The following is an 8,670-nucleotide window of genomic DNA, read 5'->3' on the forward strand; positions in this document are numbered from 1 at the left end:
AGTTTATGAAGGGCATAGAAGGTATCTTAGGGCTAGGCTACTGAGATACAAACCTATTAAAATTTCAAAGAAATAAGCTAATTCTCAATTAACTGAAGATAAAGGAATCAAACACAAATATTTAAAATAGGCTAAATCTAGCATCAGGGCAGATCTAGACTCAGAGGAGTAATGTGAAGTGATCACTTGACAGAAGAAAGACCCTTGTGAATGCAATGAAAAATTGTATAGATCAAAGTTTTTAAATCTGTCTCTGTTGTAAATTTTCATTAAAATATTTTGGTTAAAATTATCTTTGGTCTTAACTGTTCAGTAGAGATAAGATCATGTTCTGTTGAACTTTATCATGGAGGCACCAAATAACTGAGACTAAATATACACAACATGTATTACTGCAATTCATAATCATAGGTTTCAGAGTAGCAGCCGTGTTAGTCTGTATTCGCAAAAAGAAAAGGAGTACTTGTGGCACCTTAGAGACTAACAAATTTATTAGAGCATAAGCTTTCGTGAGCTACAGCTCACTTCATCGGATGCATCCGATGAAGTGAGCTGTAGCTCACGAAAGCTTATGCTCTAATAAATTTGTTAGTCTCTAAGGTGCCACAAGTACTCCTTTTCTTTATTCATAATCATGTTACTAAATCCAACATTATTAAGTGGAGAACTGTGAGAATGGTTCCATCTTTTCTAATTGATGCCTGGAACTTAGATAACACATTACACAATTAAAATCCATAGAACTATTACATAGAAATTATGGAATGGTGATTATCTCAAATTTATGCAAAACATAATTCTTGCAATGTGTACTCAATATTGTTTACAGGTAGTGAAAGGCAGTAGGGAATTCTTATTATTCTGTGATCACTTGATAGAATCCAGCATATGTTGTTTTATAATTTTATCTTTTTAAAAGTGGAAATAGATGCATTTTTCTTTGTTTTGGAAGGGGAAGGGATTATTTTGTTTAATGCCTGTTTTATTTTTCTGTACATTAACTAAACTCCTCAGGTCAAAATGTGAATTAGATACAGAGACTGTGATCCTCAAGATGATGACAAAACAAAGCAAAAAGCACAAAGTAATCCAGATGGAAAACTTAAATACCATTGTAGAACAAATGCAGAAAAGGCTTTTCTTCCAAGAGGAATAGAAATTTATTATGTTTCTGACAACATGGAGATTTCTAAACAGGGACATAAAATAATAGCCAGCTCCATAAAAAGCCCCAACAACCCTAAAATCCATTTTCTTTGAAAGACAAAAACACTTAAAAGTTGCTGTGGGTAATATTGTCGATATCTCTGAAATTGGGCCACTAGTCTATTATTGTCACCTCAGAAATAACAATGTCAAACACATTGCAACCTATTATAGCATTTCTAACTGGAGCAAGGGAGTGCCAACCTTCTAAACTCTAAGACTAGGAGAAGAAACAAGCATGATCAGATCGAAGATCACCTTATTTCTCTAATTTCCAGAGTTGGAAATACACAGAATATTGATTTCTGAGTATATGATGGGGTGAAAAGAGCTAGACTGTGAAAGTGATAAACTATTTCATACAGTAACTGGCAGACCTTTTAAAAAAGAAATAATACAAAAAGCTTACTGTGTAAGTAGTGTAAAAGGTTTGACTGCAACCAGCAAAACAAGGCAATTTAGTTAATACTGATCTCTTTAACTCACGATATGGGGGGGAGGACGACATGCTATATAAACTAGGACAAAAATAAGGTGGTAAATCCACTTTAATTTAGTAGAACATTGAAGCTAAAGTGTCTTAATAAATTAATGTTTTGAAAGTGAAGAAATTTGTTAAGTTTCCTCTATCAATCTTATCACTCCTGATTTCTCCCTACCATTCTTTCCTATTGCATATATAATTTGCACCACTCCTAAGTCAGGATGTGTATGGTATTTAGATCTTATATCTTCTGTATGTAGTAGAGATGGTTAAAAATTGATCTTTGATCTGTTTTTATAGTTGAGTGAGTGGTCCAGTATTTGGAGGATAATATGGGCAATATGGGATCAATGGGAGCAGGTTTCTCTCTGATAAGTATTAATAAATAAGATGTGAGCCTATACTGGGGAGGAAGTGTAGGGTTTGTGGTCCAGAAGTAGTAGAGGAGATCATAATTTTTTGATTGGTGTATTACATGTTAGATGGGGAGTGCTAATTAAGGGGAACGTGGCAGAGTTAAGGTTGGTGCAGCAATTTTGAAATGTCTGTGCTCTGAAATATTAATTTTACAATACTAAATGTACTAAATTAGTGTGTGGTTATTTGCAACTTTAGGCCATAATTTCTAATAATTTGGGGATTGGCCTGTTCATGAATTCTGTGTGAGACTGAACTCTCTGTATGTATCTTTATCAGATGGCAAACTACTAATCCACTGGGCTAAAGACTATACAGTGGACTGCTTCTCCTTTTCTGGCTGTTTTGTGAATCTAGCCCTTCAAAAACAAATGGTATCAAACGTTTCAGCTCAAACAACGTGTTTCTATTTATTAAGTTGAAAATGTCAGTTTTGGGTCAAAGTTTTTTTTTTAATCTTTTAAATTTGCTTTGACAGAGTAAAAGACGCAGAGACAAACATATTTTAAAAATTGGAAGTCCAAACTCTGGCAAGCCAAGTTTAAAAGTATAATTAGGCTAAAAATGAATTTGAATTTTCATTTCAAATTTACTTACTAATCCATTATAGTTCTTTGAAGGGGTCAACAAACATGTGGACAAGGGAGATCCAGTGGACATAGTGTAGTTAGATTTCCAGAAAGCCTTTGATAAGGTCCATCACCAAAGGCTCTTACGTAAATTAAGTTGTCATGGGATAAGAGGGAAGATCCTTTCACGGATTGAGAATTGGTTAAAAGACAGGGAACAAAGGGTAGGAATAAATGGTAAATTTTTCAGAATGGAGAGGGGTGCCCTAAGGGTCAGTCCTAGGACCAATCCTATTCAACTTATTCATAAATTATCTGGAGAAAGAGGTAAACAGTGAGGTGGCAAGGGATAGAGAATAAGATGGAGAATATCTTATTTCCCTTATATAAATCTATGGTATGCCCACATCTTGAGTGCTGCGTACAGATGTGGTCTCCTCATCTCAGAAAAGATATACTGGCATTAGAAAAGGTTCAGAGAAGGTCAACTAAAATTATGAGGGGTTTGGAATGGGTCTCATATGAGGAGAGATTAAAGAGGCTAGGACTTTTCAGCTTGGAAAAGAGAAGACTAAGAGGGGATATGATAGAGGTATATAAAATCATGAGTGGTATGGAGGAAGTGAATAAGATAAAGTTATTTACTTGTTCCCATAATATAAGACCTAGGGGCCACCAAATGAAATTAATGGGTAGCAGGCTTAAAACAAATAAAAGGAAGTTCTTCACTCGGCACACAGTCAACCTGTGGAACTCCTTGCCTGAGGAGGTTGGCATTAATGGCAGTTAAGTCCATTAATAGTTAGTAGCCAGGATGGGTAAGGAATGGTGTCCCTAGCCTCTTTTTGTCAGAGTGTGGAGATGGATGGCAGGAGAGAGATCACTTGATCATTACCTGTTAGGTTCACTCCCTCTGAGGCACCTGGCATTGGCCACTGTCAGTAGATAGTATACTGGGCTGGATGGACCTTTGGTGTGACCCAGTATGGCCATTCTTATGTTCAAAATAGCTTACAGACTTTTAAGAATGATTAGGAAAAAGATTTATCATAAGACAGTAAATATCATAATGCCATTATATAAATCCATGTTATGCCCACAACTTGAATACTGCTTGCAGTTCTGGTTGCCCCATCTCAAAAAAGATATATTAGAATGGAAAAAGGTATGGAGAAGGGCAACACAAATAATTAGGGGAATGGAACAGCTTCCATATGAGGAGAGATTAAAAAGACTGGAATTGTTCATTTTAGAAAAGAGATGACTCTGTAGAGATATGATAGAGGACCATTAAATCAAGAATAGTGTGAAGAAAGTGAATAAGAAAGCGTTATTTATGCCTTCACATGACACAAGAACCAGGGATCACCACATGAAATTAATAGTCAGCAGGTTTAAAAGAAACATAAGAAAATATTTCTTCACATAATGCAGTGTAGGGTTTATTATATTTGTATAAATCTGTGTATTTCTTATGCTATTAAAAAGAAACGTTATGTTCGAGTCATGTGTGGGACCTTTGTGTGTTATATGTTGCAACTTACATGGTGCCTTGAAAAGGTCAACCAGAAAGCTCATGTCTTCGGGTGGAGTTCTGAGAGACAATGTGTTTAAACTCCTGGGGTATCTTGGCAGGGAGAGGTCAGAGCTGGTCTAGGGGGTGTAAGGCAAGTGTGGGCTTCATTATATGAAAGGGTTACACTCTGGGAGTCAGCACCTAGGAAATGTGCCAGTGAGGCCAAGGGAGCAAACATTTGCTGAAGTCTGCTGAGACCCAGAGAAGCTTAAAGCACTTGGTGAATTAATGGCTGGTCCCTCACCTTTTACAGCACCAGCAGCAGATCCCAGCCATATCTCTGATAATACTGCAACATATTGTGCATTATACAGCAGTGAACAGAAGGCTGTTGGCACTGGAGCGAATGCATGAAAACAGGTAGGCTATTTGTGTGCAACTGAAGTCAAGTTTTAGATATATTCCTTGGCATAAGGTAGAAGACTCAAACCTTTGGGAGCCTGCCACCTTCCTGTTGGGGGTGCTGGGTAAAAAGTGGGCAGGGTATGGGTGGAGAATGCACATATCTGTCGAGACATGGCCTTTTTCTTGTTGATAGATGGTATTGAGTTGGTGACTGCTCAGCAGCACTCTCGGTAGTGCAGCATCTAGGTTCCCCACTCTCCTTTTGCTCATTTATTTTTACTTCGTGCTGATACATGCTAAACACTGTACCTGGAGCAGAACTGGTCCATCTTAAACAGTCTGAATGAAGGTGCTTCATTTGTTTTATTTCCCTGATTTTCATGTAGTGAGATTTACCTGATTGTTTTATGTTGTAAAATATTGAGACGTGACTTCAGACCAGTCATTTTCAGTGTTTAGATCAGGTTTTTTTTTTAAAAAAAGGGCTTAGATTTCTGAATCCGTCTTTAGGCATCTAAATAAGGAACCTGATCTTCAAAAGTCCTTGGGATCCAGCAGTTCTCACTGACAGCAATAATGGACATTATTGACAAAAAATGTCTTTCCCCCATAATGGACTTGTATGTGGTAGAGTAATTTTCTTCCTAAAGCTAGGAAGTGGTTGATCATACCCCGAAGCATGTATTTTATTGTAAGTGTAGATGTTCTTATTATCCATACAAATGTCTAATCCTTTTTTGCTAAGCGAATGGCCCCAATAATATCTCAAAACAAATCAGAAGATAGAATTGTTGTAAAATAAAGGAAGGTGATGATGAAAGGCATGAATGCATTTGTACGCAAATGCAAAAAGCCTGAGAAACAAGGAAGGAGAACTAACACATTGCTAAATGAGGGCAGTTATGATCTTTTGAGCATCATTGAAATCTGGTGAGATTCTCATAACTGGAATATCAATAGAGATTAGTACAAACTATATAAGAGAGATAGGGAAGAAGAGATGGAGGGATGCAGTTATATAGTACAACATATGTATTTACAATGCCAGCAAGATACAGTTTAACAATTATTAGTGTCAAGGGAAAATTATTTTGAGTTAGGATACAGGGCCTGGAAGACAAGAAAAATGACAGGGAGAATTTGTTACAGATAATCACGATGGGAAGAAAAATCAACAAACGATTTTTGCACCAACTTTTCAGACACTGAAAAACACAAGTTACTGTAATTGCATAGGATTTTATTTAATAGGATATCCGGTGGGTAACAAATGAGGACAAACATGCATCATGAAAGATTTTCTTTATTTGTAAAGACTGTTTGCCTAAAGTTAATACTCTGCTTAAAGGAGAAACCATTCCTTTTGGTTCTACTTTCTTACCAATAGAAATAAATTGGCTGAGAATATGAGGGTTATTAGCAAAATATCTTCTTGAATCCAAGAATAGTGAGGAATGAATTAAATTCAGCAGTACAAGGATATTAAATTTCAGAGATCAAATTTGAAGGAATTAACACATTTAGTAAGAAAGATCTATTAGGAGGTAATATAACAATTTACCAGTGTGGAAGAAGGCTGGGGAATGAAAAAGACACAATTAACGTGCAACAAACTACAATTCCCTGAAAAGAATAATGCAAGGAACAACTGATTCACAAGTATCTCTTCATAGCCTTGTGTGATATGAATGAAAAAGAGAAGGCAACAACAAAATAATATTTAAAGGCAGCTAAGGCTTGTAGGGAAAAGGTAAAATCAGCAAAAGTAGAAAATGTATTAATACTGGAGCTGGTCTGAATATTTTAGGGAAATAAGAAAAGCTTTTGTAAATACATCAAGGAGGAGGAATGAATTTACTGATGATACATGAAAAGGGACACTATTATTGATGCTCAAACTGGCAAAAATAATTAACATAGGAATGGCCATACTGAATCTGACCAAAGGTCTATCTAACCCAGTACGCTATCTTCCAATAGTTGCCAATGCTAGGTGCTTCAGAGGGATTTAACAGAACAGGTAATCAAGTGATCCATCCCCTATCACGCATTCCCAGCTTCTGGCAAACAGAGGCTAGGGACACCATTCCTGTCCATCCTGGGTAATAGGCATTGATGGGCCCATCTTCAATGAATATATCTTTTTTGAACCCTATTACAGTCTTGGCCTTCACAACATCCTCTGGAAAAGAGTTCCACAGATTAACTGTGTTGTATGAAGAAATAGTTCCTTTTGTTTGTTTTTAAACCTGCTGCATATTAATTTCATTTGGTAACCCCTAGTTCAGGGATTGGCAACGTTCAGCATGCGGCCCACCAGGGAAATCTGCTGGCAGTCCAGGATGGTTTGTTTACCTGCAGTGTCCATAGGTTTGGCCAATCACAGCTCCCACCGGCCGCGGTTTGCCATTCCTCGGCCTATGCCACTTCCCGCACCCCCATTGGCCTGGAACAGCCAACTGTGGCCAGTGGGAGCTGTGATCAGCCGAACCTGCAGGCATGGAGGTAAGCAAACTGTCCTGGCCCACCAGCAGATTTCCACAACAGTTCTTGTGTTATGAGGGGTAAATAACACTTCCTCATTTACTTTTCCACACCAGTCATGGTTTTACAGACCTCTATCAGATCGTGCCTTAGTCATCTCTTTTTCAACCTGAAAAATCCCAATCTAAATCATATCTCTTCATGTGGAAGGTGTTCCATGCTCCTATTCATTTTTGTTGCTCTCTTCTGTACCTTTTCCAATTCCAGTATGTATTTGGTGAGATGGGATGACCACATCTGCACACAGTATTCAAGATGTGGGTGTACCATGGATTTATATAGAGGCAATATGATATTTTCTGTCTTATTATTGATCCGTTTCTTAATGATTCCCAATGTTCTGTTAGCTTTTTTGACTGCCACTGCATATTGAGTGGCTGTTTTCAGAGAACAATCCACAATGACTCCAAAATCTCTTTCTTGAGTCGTAACAGCTAATTTAGACCCCATCATTTTATATGTATTGTTGGGATTGTTTAATTAAAAAAAAAACAGTCTCCAATAAGAAACATAGATAGCTGGGCAGTGAGGTAAGCCATCCTTCCTTTAGGTTTCCATCATTTTAGACTTTGTAGATTGTTTTCATGTTCCCAATAGTCATTGCTTAGCCAGGCTTAACAAATACTTTTTTTTTTTTAAATCAGGCATTCTAAGCATGCTGTTCTGGAGGAGAGGGAACATCCTCCAAAGAACAGCAGTTGTCCTTCATGACCCTGAAGCATGGAAATCCTGTTGAAACTACTGGGTCAGCAGCTATCTCGTGCTCTGAAAGGGAAATGCAATTCTCTTCAAATTTATGTGTAAATAGCCAAAGTGTAACCTGATTTACACCTGTGCAACCCTACTAGTTGAAAAGAATTTTCACACTTAGGTAGACAACAAAAACAAAAATAATCTTACTGCAAAATGTATTGATTGATTGATTGATTCTCTGGTCCTTTTTCTGTATACAGAAATTGTCTTTTGGAGTGAGGGAGGGAGAAAAAGAAAGAAAGAAAAATTCTGTCCTCTAAACAATATTAAAGAAAAAAATCATTTGGGGGATTTTAATTTTTTTATGCTGGATGAGTATATGGATGAGCTCAGAACAAAAGCATCTATTCTTCTATTCATGCTGCAAAATCCCTCCATGTGCTCTCCCAGTCAAAAGAGACTGAATTATGCTATAGACCTTGTCTGTGTCTTAATACATTTCCCTTGCCTGTAGTGTGCTGAGCTTAGGTAGTTATGACATCAGACACAAATTATTTAAAAAGTGGCCATAGAGTCTGTAATTTTGTTGAAGTTAATTTGAACAAGACAGCTAAGAGTATCCCAATGGCATGGGATCATCACTGTACCTGGAAGGCTGCAAAACTAGGTTATGTACAATTATATTAACAATCTAATCTATCTGATATGGTATGATATTATCTGAAGGACAGATTTTTAAGAGATATTTAGGCACCTAAACATGAAGACTTCTACTTTAGCAAATCAACTAGTGGAATAATTCCTATTAATTTCAATGGCAGCTGGCTGCTTAGGTG

General features: G+C 37.1%; 1 long non-coding RNA gene across 2 annotated transcripts in view; it reads left to right on the plus strand.

Annotated features, from left to right (window-relative positions):
• LOC119842481 overlaps positions 1-8,020 on the plus strand; it is a 31,002-nt gene extending 22,982 nt beyond the window's left edge. The window contains exons 4-5 of one of the 2 annotated variants that reach the window (XR_005288758.2): positions 4,506-4,612; positions 7,786-8,020. This is a non-coding gene — a long non-coding RNA (uncharacterized LOC119842481). The remainder of the gene's footprint in view (positions 1-4,505; positions 4,613-7,785) is intronic. The other variant, XR_005288766.2, reaches the window with a different exon arrangement.
• The last annotated feature ends 650 nt before the right edge of the window (positions 8,021-8,670 follow it).

Source organism: Dermochelys coriacea, chromosome 1, assembly GCF_009764565.3.
Source record: "Dermochelys coriacea isolate rDerCor1 chromosome 1, rDerCor1.pri.v4, whole genome shotgun sequence".
Taxonomy (NCBI): Eukaryota; Metazoa; Chordata; order Testudines; family Dermochelyidae; genus Dermochelys; species Dermochelys coriacea.